Consider the following 22,386-nt stretch of genomic DNA (forward strand, 5'->3'; position numbering starts at 1 on the left):
TCCCATCTTATTTCACTTTTAAATAATAAAATAAAGTGTAGACAATATTTATGAGCCAGAATGGTCTCAGTTTCCTTTTGGGTTGTTAGAATCAGTTTTAGTGGAAAAGATGCAAAAAGCTATATTAATTCCATTTTATAACCAGTGACCTTCTATGTTGTTGTTAGGTGCCTTCAAAATGACTCCAACTCATAAGGCCCTTATGCATAACAGAAAGAGACATTGCCCTATCGTGCTCCGTCTCCAAGATCTTTGATATGTTTGAGCCCATGGTTTTGACTATTGTGTCAGTTCATCTCATTGAGGGTTTCCCTCATTGCCTTACTTTACTAATCATGGTACCCTTTTCTAGTGACTGGTCTTTCTTTATGATGCAGACCTTCTATAAGTCTGTTGCCATCAAGTTGTTCCAACTTACAGCGACCCTACAGGACAGAGTAGAACTGCTTCATAGGGTTTCCAAGGATATAGTTTTAAGGGAAGCATACTGCCGCATCTGTCTCCTGTGGAGTGGCTGGTGAGTGCGAACCAACGACCTTTCTATTAGCAGCCAAGTGCTTAACTACTGTGCCAGAAGGTAAAAAGAGATCTGTGTGATTGTTATACTGACCGAGGATATACAAACATCATGTTAAAAGATCATGTTTTCCTAGTCTTGTTCAATTAAAAAATATTTACAGGCCCTCTACTGAATTCCAGAATCCCGTATTTAGAGATTTGATGCTCAGGTAGCTCACGATCTAGCAGCAAGACAGATATGCCAAGTTAATTATAATGTAACATGACAAGGATTATAATAAATTGAGCCAGATATGTATCTGAGATGCAAAAGATACGTTTGGAACTAAAATGAAGGTGTGATTAGTGTAGGCCTATAAAATTGCTTCTTTCAGACATGACCTTTACGCAATTGGAACTATAAAAAAAAAAAATTTTTTTTTTTTTTTAACTAACTGAACAAGAAATCCTTCACTTAACTTTTTCTCTATCAGTGATTTTCCATAAGACTTATGACAAGGCTGAAACTTCTTGCCACATCTTCTGAGGCAAACATGATCTGATCCCTGGTCATTGGTCCAGCTTTACCTTCTTCCACTCTCCCTGTTCTTTCTGTGTCAGGCCCACACTGGCTCCTTGCTGTTTCTCAGCCATGTCAAACACTTTCTCATGGTATTTGTATGTGCAGCTTGCTCCCTCTTCTTCGAATATTCCTGTCCTAGATACGCATATCACTTACTTCTTCACCTTTGCTCAAAGGTCATGTCCTCAGGGATGTCTTCCCTAACCACCCTACATATTATAGCAACCCTCTTCTTCGTTCACATCAATACTCATCATTACATCAGTGCCTTCCTTCACAGCCCTTGTTATTATTGACATGTTAAATATTTGTTTATATGTTGATTTATTATTGATTTCCTCCTTAGAGCAGAAGTCAAGAAATCAAAAGATGCATTGCATTGGGCCAAGCTGCTGCAAAGGACATCTTTAAAGTGTTGAAAAGTAAAGATGTCACCTTGAAGACCAAGGTGCGCCTGACCCAAGCCATGGTATTTTCAATTGCCTCATATGCATGTGAAACCTGGACAACGGATAAGGAAGACCGAAGAAGAATTGACACCTTTGAATTGTGTTGATGAAGAATATTGAATATACCATGGACTACCAAAAGAACAAACAAATCTGTCTTGGAAGAAGTACAACCAGAATGCTCCTTAGAGGCAAGGGTGGAGAGACTGCATCTTACATACTTTGGACATGTTAGGAGGGATCAGTCCCTGGAGAAGGACATCAGGCTTGGCAGAGCGCAAGGTCAGTGGAAAAGAGGGAGACCCTGAATGAGGTGGATTGACACAGTGGCTGCAACAATGAGCTCAAACATAATGATTATAAGGATGGCATAGGACTAGGAAGTGTTTTGTTCTGTGGTACATAGGGTCACTATGAGAGAGAACCAACTCAAAGGCACCTAACAACAAAAACTACAACATTCTCCTTAGATGTTCATGAGGGCAACTTTTTCTATTTTATTTAATATTGTGTCCCCAGCCCTTAAAATAGTGTTTGACTTTTAATAGAAATGTAATATGTATGTAATTAAGTAAATTATTGAAATGTACCAACTAGTCATTCCTCCTCATGGTTAATCATTAGAATTTGTCTTAGATCCAGTTCTTCAAAGAAAGAGTCAGGAAGATTTGGATATATCTCCCTATTCTATGTCTCAAATATCCGTTATAATTTAATACCCCCAGTGAGGTAGTACTTTTATAGCAGTCTTAGATATGCATGAATCCCCGTCTTACAAACGGTGACATCATCCTGACTTACCAACAGGTTCTGCTCTGTTTTGGCATAATTTTTGATAACATATTTTGCATCTCATTCTCATATAGTCTTCATTGTCTTAGTGTCAAATCTTCCTATAAATTTGAGCCAAAGAAACTCTTAAATACCAGTTAAATAAACTGATATAATGCACAAATGTGAGGAAAATGAGAATATTCAAGACTGAGAATGTAATCTGTGTTGGTTTAGACAAAAAGAAAAACAGCAACTCTTGAAGATAATTGCCCAATTGAGAAATAACTGGAAATTACTAGTACACAAACCAACTCTTTAGATTTGTACTGTAATGAGGAAAGATGTGAAGTTGCACCCAACATACTATGCTAAAATGAGGATCTAGAACTGACCGTTAAAAGCAGACTAAAAATGTTTCAATTATTTTTTAATATCAATAAACTAGTAAATGAATTATGCAAGATGACATCCCATTAATACAGCAGTGTTAACTGCTTGAATCAATAGCAATAATTTCCACTCCGTTTTTGTACCAAATAATTAGCAGTGATTATAAAATCTGTAATAAGCTTCAGAGTAAAGTTAACTAAAAATTATTCCTCATTGTGTTTAAAGTGATATGGTGAGAGTTCATATCCATTATAGAGGAGACATATGTATCCTCACTTGAATTAAATCATTCCTTGATATTAGTCCTAACAGGTAGATAATGAAGTTTTTTTTTTTGGTGTCATTCAACCTCAACTTTGGGACCCTGCTTAGAGCATGCCATAGATGTTTCTCCCACATTTATAGATATGTTGTTATTAAGCGTCTTCGAGTTGGTTACAGCTCATAGCGACCCTATGTGTAAACAGAATGAAACAGTGCCCGGTCCTGCACCATCCTCACAATCGTTGTTATGCTTGATCTCATTGGCCCGGCCACTGTGTCAATCCATTTCATTGAGGGTCTTCCTCTTTTTCAATGACCCTCTATTTTAACAAGCACAACGTCCTTCTCCAGGGGCGGATCCCTCCTGATAACGTGTTCAAAGTATGTGAGATATGGTCTCCCCAGCCTGGTTGTACTTCTTCCAAGACAGATTTGTTCATTCTTTTGGCAGTCTATGGTATATTTAATATTCTTCGCCAACATCACAATTCAAAGGCTTTAATTCTTCTTCAGTCTTCCTTAGTCATCATTCAGTTTTCACATGCATATGAGGTGATTGGAAACACTATGGCTTGGGGCAGGTGCATCTTACTCTTCAAGGTGACATTTTTGCTTTTCAACACTTCAAAGAGGTCTTTTGCAGCAGATTTGCTCAATGCAATGCCACTTTTGATTTCTTGACTGCTGCTTTCATGGGCATTGATTGTGAATTCTTGACAACTTTAATTTTTCCTCCATTTATCATGATGTTGTTTATTGGTCCAGTTGTGAGGATTTTTGTTTTCTTTATGTTGAGTTGTAATCCATGCTGAAGGTTGTGGTCTTTGATCTTCATCAGTAAGTGCTTCAAGTCCTTCTCACTTTCAGCAAGCAAGATTGTGTCATCTGCATATCATGGGTTGTTAATGAGTCTTCTTCCAATCATGATGCCCTATTCTTCTTCATGTAGTCTAGGTTTTTGGATTATTTGCTCAGTGTACAGATTGAATAAGTGTGGTGAAAAGATACAACCCTGATATACACCTTTCCTGACTTTAAATGATGTAATATCCGCTTGTTCTATTCGAACAACTGCCTCTTGATCTATGTACAGGTTCGTCATGAGCACAATTAAGTGTTCTGAAATTCCCATTCTTTGCAAAGTTGTCCATAATTTGTTATGATCCACACAGTCGAATGCCTTTGCACACTCAAAAAAACACAAGTAAACATCTTTCTGGTATTTTCTGCTTTCAGCCAGGATTCATCTGACAAAAGCTATGATGTCCCTGGTCCCACGGCTTCTTCTGAATCTGACTTGAATTTCTGGCAGTTCCCTGTTAATATACTGCTGCAGCCTCTTTTGAATGATCTTCAGCAAAATTTTACTTGGGTGTGATGTTAATGATATTTTTCAATAAGTTCCTCATTCTGTTGGATCACCTTTCTTGGGAATAGGCATAAATATGGATCTCTTCCAGTTGGCTGGTCGGGTAGCTATCTTCCAAATTTCTTGGCATAGATGAGCGAGCTCTTCCAGCGCTGCATCCATTTGTTGAAACATCTCAATTGGTATTCTATCAATTCCTAGAGCCTTGTTTTTTGCCAATGCCTTCAGTGCATCTTGGACTTCTTCCTTCATTACTGTTGGTTCCTGATCATACGCTACCTCCTGAAATGGCTGAACATCAATCAATTATTTTTGGTATAGTGACTTTGTATATTCCTTCCATCTTCTTCTGATGCTTCCTGCGTTGTTTAATATTTTCATCGTAGAATCCTTCAATATTGCAATTCGAGGCTTGAATTTTTCTTCAGTTCTTTCAGCTTGACAAATGGTGAGTGCAGTCTTCACTTTCAGTTTTCTATCTCCATGTCTTTTCACATGATCGCCATGTCTTTTCACATGTCGTTATTTTACTTTGTCTTCTAAGCTGCCCTTTGAAATCTTCTGTTCAACTCTTTTACTTCATCATTTCTCCCTTTCACTTTAGTTACTCGAAGTTCAGGGCACCTTTCAGAATCCCTTCTGACATCCGTTTTTGTCTTTTCTTTCTTTCCTGTCTTTTTAATGGCCTCTTGCTTTTTTCACATAAAATGTCCTTGATGAAATTCCACAACTCGTCTGGTCTTTTGTCATTAGGGTTCAACGTGACAAATCTATTCTTGAGATGGTCTCCAAATTCAGGTGGGATATACTAAAGGTTGTACTTTGGCTTTTGCGGACTTGTTCTAATTTTCTTCAGTTTCGGCTTGAACTTGCATATGAGTGCTTGATTTGATCTGTCCCGTAGTCAGCCCCTAGCCTTGTTCTGACTGATGATATTCAGCTTTTCCATCATCTCTTTCCACAGATGTAGTCCATTTGATTCCTATGTATTCCATCTGGTTAGGTCCATGTGTAGTCTCTGTTTATGTTGTTGAAAAAAGATACTTGCATACCGATGTGTCTGTCAGTGTGTTGTACTGTGGGGGCTTGCATGTTGCTGTGATGCTGAAACTATGCCACCAATATTCAAATACTAGCAGGGCCACTCACAGTGGAGAGGTTCCAGCTGAGCTTCCAGACTAAGACAGACTAGGAAGAAGGACCCAGTGGTCTACTTCTGAAAAAAATTAGCCAGTGAAAACCTTTTCTGATACAGTGCTGGAAGATGAGCCCCTTAGGTTGGAAGGCGCTCAGCGTATGACCGGGGAAGAGCTGCCTCCTCAAAGTGGAGTCAACCTTAATGATGCGGATAGAGTCATGCTTGCGAGACCTTCATTTTCTGATGTGGTATGGCTCAAAATGTGAAGAAACAGCTGCAAACATCCACTAATAATCATAATGTGGAATGTGTGAATTAAGAATCGAGGAAAACTGGAAATCATCAAAAATGAAATGGAATGCAGCATTAGTGGGCTGAAATGGTGTCTTGGCCATTTGAATCAGACAATCATATGGTGTACCATGTGGAGAATGACAATCTGAAGACGAAAGGCATTGCATTCATCATCAAAAGGGACATTTCAAACTCTGTCTTGAAGTACAATGCTGTTGGTGATAGGATAATATCTATACATTTTTTTACAAGGAAGACTAATTAATATGACTATTATTCAAATTTACACACCAACCACTAAGGCCAAAGATGAAAAAATTGAAGACTTTTATCAACTTCTGCAGTCTGGAATTATCAAACATGCAATCTAGATGCATCGATAATTACTGGTGATTGGAATTCAAAAGTTGGAAAAAAAAGAAGAACGATGGGTAGTTGGAATACAGCCTTGGTGATAGAAATGATGTCAGAGATCCCATGATAGAATTTTTCAAGACCAACAACTTCATTGCAAAAATCTTTTTTTTACCAACACATGGACTTCACCAGATGGAATACACAGGAATTTATAGATATAGTACAATGATTAAAGTGCCACCCTGTAGTAATTTTTGTGGCTTTATAATAAATCTTAAAATCAGACAGTCCCTCACATTTGATCTATTTCAAGATTTGTTGGTGTCTTTATTGTTCTTACAACCTTGCTAAATCTAAATGTTGGTTGTATTAGCTTTTTTTTTTAATTCATCACCAATCTGTGTTAAACATCTAGTGCTGCTGTAACAGAAATACCACAAGTAGATGCCTTTAAAAAAGAGATGTTTATTCTCTCACAGTCCAGTAGGCTAGAAGTCCAAGTTCAGAGCACCAGCTCCAGGGAAGGCTTTATCTCTCTGTGGACTCTGGAGGAAGGTCCTTGTCATCAGTCTTCCTGTAGTCTAGGGACTTCTCTGTGCAGGAACTTCGGGTCCAAAAGACACACTCTGCTCCCAGTGCTGCTTTCTTGGTCTATCCGCTTGCTTTTCTCTTTTATATCTCAAAAGAGATTGCCTTAAGATACTATCTAATCTAGTAGATCTCATCAACATAACTGCTGCTAATCCATCTCATTACATCATAGTGATATGATTTACAACACATTGGAAAATCACATCAGATGACAAAATGGTAGACAATCATACAATACTGGGAATTATGACCTAGCCAAGTTGACAGATATTTTGGGGGGACACAATTCAATCCAAGGCCAAAATCCCTTAGGATATCTCTGCAGTTGACCGTGTCTTTTGCAAATAATACAGTTTTATTTCTTCTTTTTCAATCTCTGTGATTTGTGGTTCTTTTTCTCAATTTATTCCAATGACTAGAACGTCCACTATAGTGTTTGTTGTTGTTATTAGGTGCTGTCAAGTCAGTTCCAACTCCGAGCGACCCTATGCAGAACAGAATGAAACACTGCCCGGTCCTGAGCCATCCTTGCAATCGTTGTTATGCTTGAGCTCATTGTTGCAGCCACTGTGTCAATCCACCTCTTTGAGGGCCTTCCTCTTTTCCGCTGACCCTGTACTCTGCCAAGCATGATGTCCTTCTCCAGGGACTGATCCCTCTTGACAACATGTCCACAGTATGTAAGATGCAGTCTCGCCATCCTTGCCTCTAAGGAGCATTCTGGTTGTACTTCTTCCAAGACAGATTTGTTTGTTCTTTTGGCAGTCCATGGTATATTCAATATTCTTCACCAACACCACAATTCAAAGGCATCAATTCTTCTTCAGTCTTCCTTATTCATTGTCCAGCTTTCACATGCATATGAGGTGATTGAAACTACCTTGGCTTGGGTCAGGTGCACCTTAGTCTTCAAGGTGACATCTTTGCTTTTCAACACTTTAAAGAGATCCTTTGAAGCAGATTTACCCAGTGCAATGCATCTTTTGATTTCTTGGCTGCTGATTCCATGGCTGTTGATTGTGGCTCCAAGTAAAATGAAATTGTATAGCGTTTAACCATGGCCATTCTTTAGACCAGTAAAAGATTCAATATTCTGGAAAGAGAATTTTATCACTGACATTGTTTAGAATTTCTGTCATATTATGATAATAAAAAAGAGTCCTTGGGTGGCACAAACAATTAAGCACTAACTAGTAGTCCAAAGGTCTGCAGTTTGAACCAACCCAGAGTGCCTTTGAAGACAGCCTGGTGATCTGCTTCCAAAAGGTCACAGCTTTGAAAACCCTATGGAGCAGTTCTACTCAGCACACATGGGGCTGCCTTGAGTCTGATGGCAACTAAAAACAACAACATGATGATGGCAACTAAAAACAACAACATGATGATAAAAAACTGAGAAACTTTAATCCAGTATTTTTATAATTTCTAAATTTATACAGTAGGCCCCTGACAAACTAAGCTCAGTTACATATTCATTTCAAGGGTATGTTGAATGATTTGGGATTAATTAATTAATATTAAATTTAAAGTGTTTTATTTTCCTGTATTTTGAAAGGATATTTTTTGCTAGTTATGTGATTTTAGACTTTTTTTTTTAGCACAGTAAAGAAATTGTGTCACTTTCTTCTGGTCTCCATTGATTCTGTTGAGACTTCAACTGTCATTCTTGTAAGTGTTTCATGATATGTACTGTGTCTTATTTATTTATTTTTTTCTGTCCAACTTTTTAAACATTTGCTTCTTAGGTCATCAGAAGTTTGACTATGATGTGCCCAGGTGTGATTTATTTATTCTGCTGAATGTTTTACTGAACTTCTTTGATAAATGGTTTGATGTCTTTTATCAATTTTGGGAAATTCTGGGCCATTGACTCTTCAACTATTTTTTCTCTGCCTCATTTTTGATCTTCTCTTTTTATTTATTTTTATAATTTTTATTGTGCTTTAAGTGAAAGTTTACAAGTCAAGTCAGTCTCTCTCACAAAAACTTATATACTCCTTGCTATACACTCCCAATTACTCTCCCACTAATAAGACAGCCCGCTCCCTCCCTCCACTCTCTCTTTTCGTGTCCATTTCACCAGCTTCTAACCCCCTCTACCCTCCAATCTCCCCTCCAGGCAGGAGACGCCAACATAGTCTCAAGTGTCCACCTGATCCAAGAAACTCACTCCTCACCAGCATGCCTCTCTAACCCATTGTCCAGTACAATCCATGTCTGAATAATTGGCTTCGGGAATGGTTCTTGTCCTGGGCCAACAAAAGGTCAGGGGGCCATGACCACCGGGGTCCTTCTAGTCTCAGTCAGACCATTAAGTCTGGTCTTTTTATGAGAATTTTGGGTCTGCATCCTGCTGCTCTCCTGCTCCCTCAGGGGTTCTCTGTTGTGTTCCCTATCAGGGCAGTCATCGGTTGTAGCCGGGCACCTTCTAGTTCTTCTGGTCTCAGGCTGATGTAGTCGCTGGTTCATGTGCCCCTTTCTGTCTCTTGGCCTCGTAATTACCTTGTGTCCTTGGTGTTCTTCATTCTTATTTGATCCAGGTGGGTTGAGACCAATTGATGCACCTTAGGTGGCTGCTTGCTAGCATTTAAGTCCCCAGACACCACTCTTCAAAGTGGGATGCAGAAAGTTCTCTTAATAGATTTTATTATGGCAATTGACTTAGATGTCTGCTGAAACCATGGTCCCCAGACCCCTGCCCCTGCTACACTGGCCTTCGAAGCATTCAGTTTATTCAGAGAACTTCTTTGCTTTTGGTTTAGTCCAATTGTGCTGACCTCCCCTGTATTGCGTGTGGTCTTTCCCTTCACCTAAAGTAGTTCTTATCTACTATCTAATTAGTGAATACTCCTCTCCCAGCCTCTCTCCCCCCTCTCGTAACCACAGAAGAATGTTTTCTTCTCACTTTAAACTATTTCTCAAGTTCTTATAATAGTGGTCTTATACAATATTTGTCCTTTTGCCTCTGACTGATTTCACTCAGCATAATGCCTTCCAGGTTCCTCCATGTTATGAAATGTTTCACAGATTCATCACTGTTCTTTATTGATCGGTAGTATTCCATTGTGTGAATATACCATAATTTATTTATTCATTCATCCATTGATGGGCACCTTGGTTGCTTCTGTCTTTTTGCTATTGTAGACAGTGCTTCAATAAACATGGGTGTGCATATATCTTGCTCGTGTAAAGGCTCTTATTTCTCTTTGTCAAATGCCTTTTCTGCATCAGTTGAGATAATCAGGTGATTCTTGTCTTTTGTTTTATTTATGTGGTGGATTACCTTGATTGTTTTTCTAATGTTGAACCATCCCTACATACCTGGTATGAATCCCACTTGGTCATGGTGAATTATTGTTTTGATATGTTGTTGAATTCTATTGGTTAGAATTTTGTTGAGGGTTTTTACGTTTAGGTTCATGAGGGATATAGCTCTATAATTTTCTTTCCTTGTGGTGTCTTTACCTGGTTTTGGTATCAGGGGTATGGTGGCTTCATAGAATGAGCTTGGTAGTATTCTGTCCTTTTCTTTGCTCTGAAATACCTTTAGTAGTAGTGGTGTTAACTCTTCTCTGAAAGTTTGGTAGAACTCTGCAGTGAAGCTGTCCAGACCAGGGCTTTTTTTTTGTTGAGAGTTTTTTGATTACATTTTCAATCTCTTCTTTTCTTATGGGTCTATTTAGTTGTTCTACCTCTGTTTATGTTAGTTTAGGTAGGTAGTGTGTTTCTAGGAATTCATCCATTTCTTCTAGGTTTTCAAATTCGTTAGAGTATAGTTTTTCATAGTAATATGATATGATTCTTTTAATTTCAGTTGGGTCTGCTGTAACATCTCCCATCTCATTCCTTATTTGGGTTATTTGCTTCCTTTTCTGTTTTTCTTTTGTTAGTTTGTCTAGTGGTTTATCGATTTTGTTGATTTTTAAAAAAAAAACAGCTTTTGGTCTTGTTAATTCTTTCAATTTTTTTTTCTGTTCTCTATTTCAGTTAGTGCAGCTCTAATTTTTATTATTTGTTTTCTTCTGATGCCTGTGGGTTTCTTTTGTTGCTCTCTTTCTACTTGTTCAAGTTGTAGGGATAATTCTTTGATTTTGGCCCTTTCTTCTTTTTGTATGTGTGCATTTATTCATATAAATTGGCCTCTGAGCACCGCTTTTGCTGTGTCCCAAAGGTTCTGATAGGAAGTGTTTTCATTCTCATTGAAGTCTATGAATTTCTTTATTTCATCCTTAATGTCTTCTATAATCCAGTCTTTTTTGAGAAGGGTATTGTTCAGTTTCCCAGTGTTCGATTTCTTTTCCCTGCTTTTTCTATTACTGATTTTCACTTTTATTTATTTATTTTTTTAATAACTTTTATTAAGCTTCAAGTGAACGTTTACAAATCCAATCAGTCTGTCACATATAAGTTTACATACATCTCACTCCCTACTCCCACTTGCTCTCCCCCTCTTGAGTCAGCCCTTTCAGTCTCTCCTTTCTTGACAATTTTGCCGGCTTCCCTCTCTCTCTATCCTCCCATCCCCCCTCCAGACAAGAGTTGCCAACACAATCTCAAGTGTCCACCTGATATAATTAGCTCACGCTTCATCAGAGTCTCTCTCCCACCCGCTGACCAGTCCCTTTCATTTCTGATGAGTTGCAATCGGGGATGGTTCCTGTCCTGTGTCAACAGAAGGTCTGGGGAGCATGGCCACCGGGATTCCTCCAGTCTCAGTCAGACCATTAAGTTTGGTCTTTTTATGAGAATTTGGGGTCTGTATCCCACTGATCTCCTGCTCCCTCAGGGGTCCTCTGCTGTGCTCCCTGTCAGGGCAGTCATCGATTGTGGCCAGGCACCAACTAGTTCTTCTGGTCTCAGGATGATGTAGGTCTCTGGTTCATGTGGCCCTTTCTGTCTCTTGGGCTCTTAGTTGTCGTGTGACCTTGGTGTTCTTCATTTTCCTTTGCTCCAGGTGGGTTGAGACCAATTGCTGCATCTTAGATGGCCGCTTGTTAGCATTTAAGACCCCAGACGCCACATTTCAAAGTGGAATGCAGAATGATTCCATAATAGAATTATTTTGCCAATTGACTTAGAAGTCCCGGCAAACCATGTTCCCCAGACCCCCGCGCTTGCTCCGCTGACCTTTGAAGCATTCATTTTATCCTGGAAGCTTCTTTGCTTTTGGTCCAGTCCAATTGAGCTGACCTTCCATGTATTGAGTGTTGTCTTTCCCTTCACCTAAAGCAGTTCTTATCTACTGATTAATCAATAAAAACCCTCTCCCACCCTCCCTCCCTCCCCCCCTTGTAACCACAAAAGTATGTGTTCTTCTCAGGTTTACTATTTCTCAAGATCTTATAATAGTGGTCTTATACAATATTTGTCCTTTTGCCTCTGACTCATTTCGCTCAGCATAATGCCTTCCAGGTTCCTCCATGTTATGAAATGTTTCAGAGATTCGTCACTGTTCTTTATCCATGCGTAGTATTCCATTGTGTGAATATACCACAATTTATTTATCCATTCATCCGTTGATGGATACCTTGGTTGCTTCCAACTTTTTGCTATTGTAAACAGAGCTGCAATAAACATGGGTGTGCATATATCTGTTTGTAAGAAGGCTCTTGTATCTCTAGGGTATATTCCCAGGAGTGGGATTTCTGGGTTGTATGGTAGTTCTATTTCTGTTTAAGATAACGCCAGATAGATTTCCAAAGTGGTTGTACCATTTTACATTCCCACCAGCAGTGTATGAGAGTTCCAATCTCTCCGCAGCCTCTCCGACATTTATTATTTTGTGTTTTTTGGATTAATGCCAGCCTTGCTGGTGTGAGATGGAATCTCATGGTAGTTTTAATTTGCATTTCTCTAATGGCTAATGATCGAGAGCATTTTCTCATGTATCTGTTGGCTGCCTGAATATCTTCTTTAGTGAAATGTGTGTTCATATCCTTTGCCCACTTCTTGATTGGGTTGTTTGTCTTTTTGTGCTTGAGTTTTGACAGAATCATGTAGATTTTAGAGATCAGGCGCTGGTCGGAGATGTCATAGCTGAAAATTCTTTCCCAATCTGTAGGTGGTCTTTTTACTCTTTTGGAGAAGTCTTTAGATGAGCATAGGTGTTTGATTTTTAGGAGCTCCCAGTTATCGGGTTTCTCTTCATCATTTTTGGTAATGTTTTGTATTCTGTTTATGCCTTGTATTAGGGCTCCTAGGGTTGTCCCAATTTTTTCTTCCATGATCTTTATCGTTTTAGTCTTTATGTTTAGGTCTTTGATCCACTTGGAGTTAGTTTTTGTGCACGGTGTGAGGTATGGGTCCTGTTTCATTTTTTTGCAAATGGATATCCAGTTATGCCAGCACCATTTGTTAAAAAGGCTATCTTTTCCCCAGTTAATTGACACTGGTCCTTTGTCAAATATCAGCTGCTCATACGTGGATGGATCTATGTCTGGGTTCTCAATTCTGTTCCATTGGTCTATGTGTCTGCTGTTGTACCAATACCAGGCTGTTTTGACTACTGTGGCTGTATAATAGGTTCTGAAGTCAGGTAAGGTGAGGCCTCCCACTTTCTTCTTCTTTTTCAGTAGTGCTTTGCTTATCCAGGGTTTCTTGCCCTTCCATATGAAATTGGTGATTTGTTTCTCTATCCCCTTAAAATATGACATTGGAATTTGGATCGGAAGTGCATTGTATGTATAGGTGGCTTTTGGTAGAATAGACATTTTTACTATGTTAAGTCTTCCTATCCATGAGCAGGGTATGTTTTTCCACTTAAGTATGTCCTTTTGAATTTCTTGTAGTAGAGCTTTGTAGTTTTCTTTGTATAGGTCTTTTACATCCTTGGTAAGATTTATTCCTAAGTATCTTATCTTCTTGGGGGCTACTGTGAACGGTATTGATTTGGTTATTTCCTCTTCGGTGTTCTTTTTGTTGATGTAGAGGAATCCAAGTGATTTTTGTATGTTTGTTTTATAACCTGAGACTCTGCCAAACTCTTCTATTAGTTTCAGTAGTTTTCTGGAGGATTCTTTAGGGTTTTCTGTGTATATAATCATGTCATCTGCAAATAGTGATAACTTTACTTCTTCCTTGCCAATCCGGATACCTTTTATTTCTTTGTCTAGCCTAATTGCCCTGGCTAGGACTTCTAGCACGATGTTGAATAAGAGCGGTGATAAAGGGCATCCTTGTCTGGTTCCCGTTCTCAAGGGAAATGCTTTCAGGTTCTCTCCATTTAGAGTGATATTGGCTGTTGGCTTTGCATAAATGCCCTTTATTATGTTGCGGAATTTTCCTTCAATTCCTATTTTGGTAAGAGTTTTTATCATGAATGGGTGTTGGACTTTGTCAAATGCCTTTTCTGCATCAATTGATAAGATTATGTGGTTTTTGTCTTTTGTTTTATTTATGTGATGGATTACATTAATGGTTTTTCTGATATTAAAGCAGCCTTGCATACCTGGTATAAATCCCACTTGATCAGGGTGAATTATTTTTTTGATGTGTTGTTGGATTCTATTGGCTAGAATTTTGTTCAGGATTTTTGCATCAATGTTCATGAGGGATATAGGTCTATAATTTTCTTTTTTTGTAATGTCTTTACCTGGTTTTGGTATCAGGGAGATGGTGGCTTCATAGAATGAGTTGGGTAGTATTCCGTCATGTTCTATGCTTTGGAATACCTTTAGTAGTAGTGGTGTTAACTCTTCTCTGAAAGTTTGGTAGAACTCTGCAGTGAAGCCATCCGGGCCAGGGCTTTTTTTTGTTGGGAGTTTTTTGATTACCGTTTCAATCTCTTTTTTTGTTATGGGTCTATTTAGTTGTTCTACTTGTGAATGTGTTAGTTTAGGTAGGTAGTGTTTTTCCAGGAATTCATCCATTTCTTCTAGGTTTTCAAATTTGTTAGAGTACAATTTTTCGTAGTAATCTGAAATGATTCTTTTAATTTCATTTGGTTCTGTTGTGATGTGGTCCTTCTCATTTCTTATTCAGGTTATTTGTTTCCTTTCCTGTATTTCTTTAGTCAGTCTAGCCAATGGTTTATCAATTTTGTTAATTTTTTCAAAGAACCAGCTTTTGGCTTTGTTAATTCTTTCAGTTGTTTTTCTGTTCTGTAATTCATTTAGTTCAGCTCTAATTTTTATTATTTGTTTTCTTCTGGTGCCTGATGGACTCTTTTGTGGCTCACTTTCTATTTGTTCAAGTTGTAGGGACAGTTCTCTGATTTTGGCTCTTTCTTCTTTCTGTATGTGTGCATTTATTGATATAAATTGGCCTCTGAGCACTGCTTTTGCTGTGTCCCAGAGGTTTTGATAGGAAGTATTTTCATTCTCGTTGCTTTCTATGAATTTCCTTATTCCCTCCTTGATGTCTTCTATAACCCAGTCTTTTTTCAGGAGGGTATTGTTCATTTTCCAAGTATTTGATTTCTTTTCCCTAGTTTTTCTGTTATTGATCTCTAGTTTTATTGCCTTGTGGTCTGAGAAGATGCTTTGTAATATTTCGATGTTTTGGACTCTGCAAAGGTTTGTTTTATGACCTAATATGTGGTCTATTCTAGAGAATGTTCCATGTGCGCTAGAAAAAAAAGTGTATTTTGCAGCAGTTGGGTGGAGAGTTCTGTATATGTCAATGAGGTCAAGTTGGTTGATTGTTGTAATTAGATCTTTCGTGTCTCTGTTGAGCTTCTTACTGGATGTCCTGTCCTTCTCCGAAAGTGGTGTGTTGAAGTCTCCTACTATAATTGTGGAGGTATCTATCTCGCTTTTCAATTCTGTTAAAATTTGATTTATGTATCTTGCAGCCCTGTCATTGGGTGCATAAATATTTAATATGGTTATGTCTTCCTGATCAATTGTCCCTTTTATCATTATATAGTGTCCTTCTTTATCCTTTGTGGTGGATTTAAGTCTAAAGTCTATTTTGTCAGAAATTAATATTGCTACTCCTTTTTTGCTTATTGTTTGCTTGATATACTTTTTTCCATCCTTTGAGTTTTAGTTTGTTTGTGTCTCTAAGTCTAAGGTGTGTCTCTTGTAGGCAGCATATAGATGGATCGTGTTTCTTTATTCAGTCTGTGACTCTCTGTCTCTTTATGGGTGCATTTAGTCCATTTACATTCAGGGTAATTATAGATAAATAAGTTTTTAGTGCTGTCATTTTGATGCCTTTTTATGTGTGTTGTTGACAATTTCATTTTTCCACATACTTTTTTGTGCTGAGGCGTTTTTCTTAGTAAATTGTGAGATCCTCATTTTCTTAGTGCTTGACTTTATGTTAGTTGAGTCGTTACGTTTTTCTTGATTTTTATCTTGAATTATAGAGTTGTTATACCTTTTTGTGGTTACCTTATTATTTACCCCTATTTTTCTAAGTAAAAACCTAACTTGTATTGTTCTATATCGCCTTGTATCACTCTCCATATGGCAGTTCAATGCCTCCTGTATTTAGTCCCTCTTTTTGATTATTGTGATCTTTTACCTATTGACTTCCATGATTCCCTGTTATGTGTATTTTTTGTTTTAATTAATCTTAATTTGTTTGTTTTTGTGATTTCCCCTTTGAGTTCATATCAGGACGTTCTGTTTTGTGACCTTGTGTTGTGCTGATATCTGATATTATTGGTTCTCTGACCAAACAATATCCTTTAGTATTTCTTGTAGCTTTGGTTTGGTTTTTGCAAATTCTCTAAACTTGTGTTTGTCTGTAAATATCTTAATTTCGCCTTCATATTTCAGAGAGAGTTTTGCTGGATATATGATCCTAGGCTGGCAGTTTTTCTCCTTCAGTGTTCTGTATATGTCGTCCCATTCCCTTCTTGCCTGCATGGTTTCTGCTGAGTAGTCAGAACATATTCTTATTGATTCTCCCTTGAAGGAAACCTTTCTTTTCTCCCTGGCTGCTTTTAAAATTTTCTGTTTATCTTTGGTTTTGGTGAGTTTGATGATAATATGTCTTGGTGTTTTTCTTTTTGGATCAATCTTAAATGGGGTTCGATGAGCGTCTTGGATAGATATCCTTTCGTCTTTCATGATGTCAGGGAAGTTTTCTGTCAGGAGTTCTTCAACTATTTTCTCTGTGTTTTCTGTCCCCCCTCCCTGTTCTGGGACTCCAATCACCCGCAGGTTATCCTTCTTGATAGAGTCCCACATAATTCTTAGGGTTTCTTAATTTTTTTTAATTCTTTTATCTGATTTTTTTTCAGCTATGTTGGTGTTGATTCCCTGGTCCTCCAGATGTCCCAGTCTGCATTCTAATTGCTCGAGTCTGCTCCTCTGACTTCCTAGTGCATTGTCTAATTCTGTTATTTTATTGTTAATCTTTTGGATTTCTACATGTTGTCTATGTATTCTTGCAACTTATTAATTTTTCCACTATGTTCTTGAATAATCTTTTTGAGTTCTTCAACAGTTGTATCGGTGTGTTCCTTGGCTTTTTCTGCAGTTATCCCAATTTCATTTGTGATATCATTAAGCATTCTGTAAATTAGTTTTTTATATTCTGTATCTGATAATTCCAAGATTGTATCTTCATTTGGGAAAGATTTTGATTCTTTTGTTTGGGGGGTTGGAGAAGCTGTCATGGTCTGCTTCTTTAAGTGGTTTGATATGGATGGTTGTCTCCGAGCCATCACTGGGAAACTAGTTTTTCCAGAAAATCCGCTAAAAAAAAAAAAAATGCAGTCAGATCCCTATCAGAGTTCTCCCTCTGGCTCAGGCTATTCAGATGTTAATGAAGCCGCCTGGGGAGGTTGGGAGAGGGAACAGAGAAATAGGAGAGTAGCACCTCAGAATATAGCCAGAGTTGCTTGTCTTGCTTGGAATGACTATTATATCTGAGATTCCCGCGGGCGCGTCAGCTATGTGTGCTGACTGTGTGGAGATTGCCCCCGGGGGGTCTGGCCCGCTGGAGTCACGGTCAGATCCTCCGCTTCCAGCCCCACGCCCAGCGTCAAGGCTCCCCTACTGGGACGATGCACTCTCAGCTCCAAAATCAGTCGCTGCCTCCCAGGGACTTCTCGTCCCTCCAGCCGCGTGGCCGTGCCGCCCCCGAGAGCCAGTTGGGCCTCTTCCCGGGATTAGTTCAGATGGGTGGAGCAGCTCCCCTTGCTTGTGCCGTGACCGAGTGTCCTGGCTGGGACGCTGTTCTCCCTGCTCCAATACCAGTCGCTGCCTCCCGGGGACTTCTCCTGCCGGCTGCGTCCCACGCCGCCCGCATGACCCGGCTGGTCCCCTTCCCGGGGTTAGTTCAGGGGGGTGGAGCAACTCTCCGTGTTTATGCCGTACCTGCGTCCAGTCCAAATCCCTGCGGGATGGTTCCCCAGCTCGGACGCTGCTCTTTCTGCTCCAAGATCAGTCACTGCCTCCCGGGGACTTCTTCTACCGGCTGCGTCCCACACCGCCCACGGAACCGGCTGGTCCCCCTCCCGGGGTTAGTGCAGGGGGGTGGAGCAGCTCTCTGTGCTTGTGCCGTACCTGACTGGTACGCTGGCTGCAGGCTCTGGAAACAATCGCTGCTTCCCCGTATTCGTTCTCCATCTCTAAATCTGTGTTTGTTGCTCAGGGTTCGTACATTGTTATGTATGTGATCGATTCACTTGTTTTTCCGTGTCTTTGTTGTAAGAGGGATCCGAGGTAGCGTCTGCCTAGTCCGCCTTCTTGGCTCCGCCTCTCTGATTTTCACTTTTATGGCCTTATGGTCAGAGAAGATGCTTTGTAATATTTCAGTTTTTTGGATTCTGCTAAGGCTTGCTTTATGCCCTAATACGTGGTCTATTCTAGAGAATGTTCCATGTGCACTAGAAAAGAAAGTATAGTTGGTTGCTGTTGGGTGGAGTGTTCTGTATATGTCCACGAGGTCAGGTTGGTTGATTGTGGCATTTAGATCTTCCATGTATTTATTGAGTTTCTTTCTGGATGTCCTGTCCTTCACTGAAAGTGGTGTGTTGAAGTCTCCTACTATTATTGTGGAGCTGTCTATCTCACTGTTCAACGCTGATAGAGTTTGTTTTATGTATCTTGCAGCCCTGTCATTGGGTGCATAAATATTTAATATGGTTATATCTTCTTGGTGTATTGTCCCTTTAATCATTATACAATGTCCTTCCTTATCCTTTCTGATGGATTTAACTTTAAAGTCTATTTTGTCAGGAATTAATATTGCCACTCCTGCTCTTTTTTGATTGTTGTTTGCTTGATATATTTTTTCCATCCTTTTAGTTTTAGTTTGTTTGTGTCTGTAAGTCTAAGGTGTGTCTCTTGTAGGCAGCATATAGACGGATCTTGTTTTTTAATCCCTCTGCCACTCTGTGTCTCTTTATTGGTGCATTTAGTCCATTTATGTTCAGGGTAATTATGGATAGGTATGAATTTTTTTTTTTTTAATGAATTTAGTGCTATCATTTTGTCTTTTTTTGTGTGTTGTTGACAGTTTCATTTTCCCACTTAATTTTATGTGCTGAGTAGATTATCTGTACATATTGTCTTTTCCTCATATTTGTTGTTGTTGATTTTGTTTTTGCTGAGTCTCTATTTTTTTCTTGTATTTTATTTCGATGAGTAGGATAGTTTGTCTCCTTTGTGGTTACCGTATTATTTACCCCTGTTTTTCTAAATTTAAACCTAACTTTTATTTCTTTGTATCGCCGTATCTTCCTCTCCATATATAAGGTGAATGATTAAATTTCTTAGTCCCTCTTTATTATTTTGATGTTGTCTTCTTTTATATAATAACATTATTGTTACTCTGTTTTGAGCTTTTTTTTTTTTTTAATATGCTTTGTTTTTTTGGATTTCTCTGTTTGGGTTGACTTCTGGTTACTCTGCCCAGTGTTCTAGTCTTGGGTTTATACCTGATATTATTGATTTTCCTACCAAAGAACTCCTTTTAGTATTTCTTGTAGTTTTGGTTTGGTTTTTATGAATTCCCTAAACTTGTGTTTACCTGGAAATGTCTTAATTTCACCTTCATATTTAAGAGACGGTTTTGATGGATATATGATTCTCGGCAGGCAATTTTTTTCCTTCAATTTTTAAAATATGTCATCCCATTGCTTTCTTGCCTGCCTGGTTTCTGCCAAGTAGTCCGAGCTTATTCTTATTGGTTCTCCTTTGTAGGTGACTTTTCGTTTATCCCTCGCTGCTCTTATAATTCTCTCTTTATCTTTGGCTTTGGCAAGTTTGATTATAATATGTCTTGGTGACTTTCTTTTAACATTTACCTTATGTGGTGTTCGATGAGCATCTTGGATAGATATCTTCTCATCTTTCACAATATCAGGGAAGTTATATGCCAATGATGGCAGTGGGTGGGTTTCTGCCAACAAATCTTCAGCAATTCTCTCTGTATTTTCTGTTATCCCTCCCTGTTCTGGTACTCCAATCACTCGTAGGTTATTTCTCTTGGTAGAGTCCCACATGATTCTTAAGGTTTCTTTTTTTTTTTTATTATTCTTTTATCTGATTTTTCTTAAAATATATTAGTGTCAAGTGATTTATCTTCGAGTTCAGAAATTCTGGCTTCTACTTGCTCAATTCTGCTCCTCTGACTTTCTATTAAGTTGCCTACTTCTGTAACTTTATTATTAATCTTCCGATTTTCTGATTGCTGTCTATGGATTTTTCCAGCTTATTAAACTTTTCTTTATGTTCCTGAATAATCTTTCTAATTTCTTTAATTGCTTTATCTGTGTGTTCCTTGGCTTGTTGTGCATATTGCCTCATTTCCTTCCTGATGTCTTGAAGGGTTCTGTATATTAAACTTTCGTATTCTGGCTCTGGTAATTCCAGGAATGCACTTTCATCTAGAAGATCCCTGGATTCTTTGTTTTGAGAGCTTATTGAGGTGATCATGGTCTGTTTCTTTATGTGACTTGATATTGACTGTTGTCTCTGAGCCATCTGTAAGTTATTGTATTGGCTTATGTTTGCTTACTGTGTCATAGCTTCTTGGTTTGTTTTGTTTTGGTATACCTGCATGGGTTGCTTGAGTGAGCCAGCTTGATTATTTTCGCCTTTGGAGCTCTGACATCCTGTCCCCAGATGGCTAGAGGTGTTAGCCAGTTTGTCAGTCTAGGTGTCCATTCAGTTTTCTTGTATGAATTCAGCTCAGATTTCTAGGTAGCTTTGATCATCAAGTGTGTGGTACAGGCTCTGTCCTACAGTCTTAGAGGGGCAGGGGTGATTGGCGTATATACCAGTATCTGATTGCAGCAGGGGTTCACGGTCTGAATAAGGCAGGGGGCTGAGAACTGACCCCCAAGTGTCTCGGAGGAAAATGCATCTCTGTTCCCTACAGTGTGCAGATGGGTGGGTTCTGCAGAGGGACCATGGGCACCCAAAGTTTTTGGTTATAAGGACTGGGAGGTACCAGTTATCTTTGGACCCCTGTCACGGGTGGCTGTGTGACCTAAGTGGAGCTGCCAGTCCTTATGTCACTGATGTGGGTAGGTGAGGACCTTGTTTAATAGGCAAAGCAATGTCAAACATCAAACATCCACCTCTCCACCGCACAGCTGAAACAGTTGGAGTCTGTCAACAAGGGCCTATTCTCCCGAAATAGGCCCACACAGGTCCATGCAGAAGGGAAATGTGCTCAAAGCCCACGGACAGTTATACCTGGAGAGGAGCTGCTTCTGTCCTGAGCTCCCCTGGTTAGTGGAGCTAGCAAATTATCATTTCCCCCAGTTGCAGTTTTTTTCCTTCCCCAAGGCCGGGAGAATGGTTCTAGGCACTCAACTATCTCGGGCCCAGGGAATTCAGCCGCTGAAGCTGGCTTGGGGGTGGGGGGGGGCACGGTAAAATATACGCAAGCTTTTGCCAAGAGCACCATTCCTCTCAGATTCTGGAGGTGTGAGTAGGCTGTGTGGCTCGCTGCTTCTCCCTGAGGAAACTGCGGCTGAACACCAGTACCAACCTGCTGCCACTGCTCCAGGAATTGTGCCTGAGGGCTCCCCAGTATTCAGGTCTGGTAATTCCTCTCCACTTTTGAACGGTCTCTTCCTTCCCCTGCCCCTCAGTTCATTTTCTAAGCTTGCCTTTGAAGCTCAGGGCTCCCAGCTTGTCATACATACACTCATTTCACTTGTTTTTTTTCAGGACTTTGTTGTAAAGAGGGCTCTCTGGAAGTGTTTGTGTATTCTGCCATCTTGGTGCTGCCTCCTTGATCTCCTCTCTTTCTGACTCCAATTATACATGTGGTAGTTCATTTGACATTGTTGCACATATATAGGATATTCTATTTTTTTTCTCTCTGTTCTAGCCTTGTTTTCTCTTTTGAATAACTTCTGTTGACTCCTCATTAAGCTAACTGACTTTTTTTTTTTTCCTATGATGTGCCAGACTGCTGGTAAGCTCATTGAAAGAATTTTTCATCTTTGATACTGTATTTTTCATTTCTAGTATTTCTATTTGTCTCTTATTTTATACTTTCCAATTTCTCTTCTGAAATTCTCCACTTTCATGAATGTTGTCCACATTTAAAATAGATCAATAAATAGTTAACATTATTTATATTGGATACATTAGATAACAATAGAAACAAAAGATAACACATTTATCACTGCAATTTTAAAGACTCTGGGTTGAGTTCTATAAGTTATTTCCTCTCTTGTTAATTGGTCATATTTTCTTGCTTCTTTTGTATTATATGTATATATCTATATTCCATGCCATACATTATAAGGGTCCTGGTG

This window comes from Elephas maximus, chromosome 21, assembly GCF_024166365.1.
Source record: "Elephas maximus indicus isolate mEleMax1 chromosome 21, mEleMax1 primary haplotype, whole genome shotgun sequence".
NCBI classification, from domain to species: domain Eukaryota; kingdom Metazoa; phylum Chordata; class Mammalia; order Proboscidea; family Elephantidae; genus Elephas; species Elephas maximus.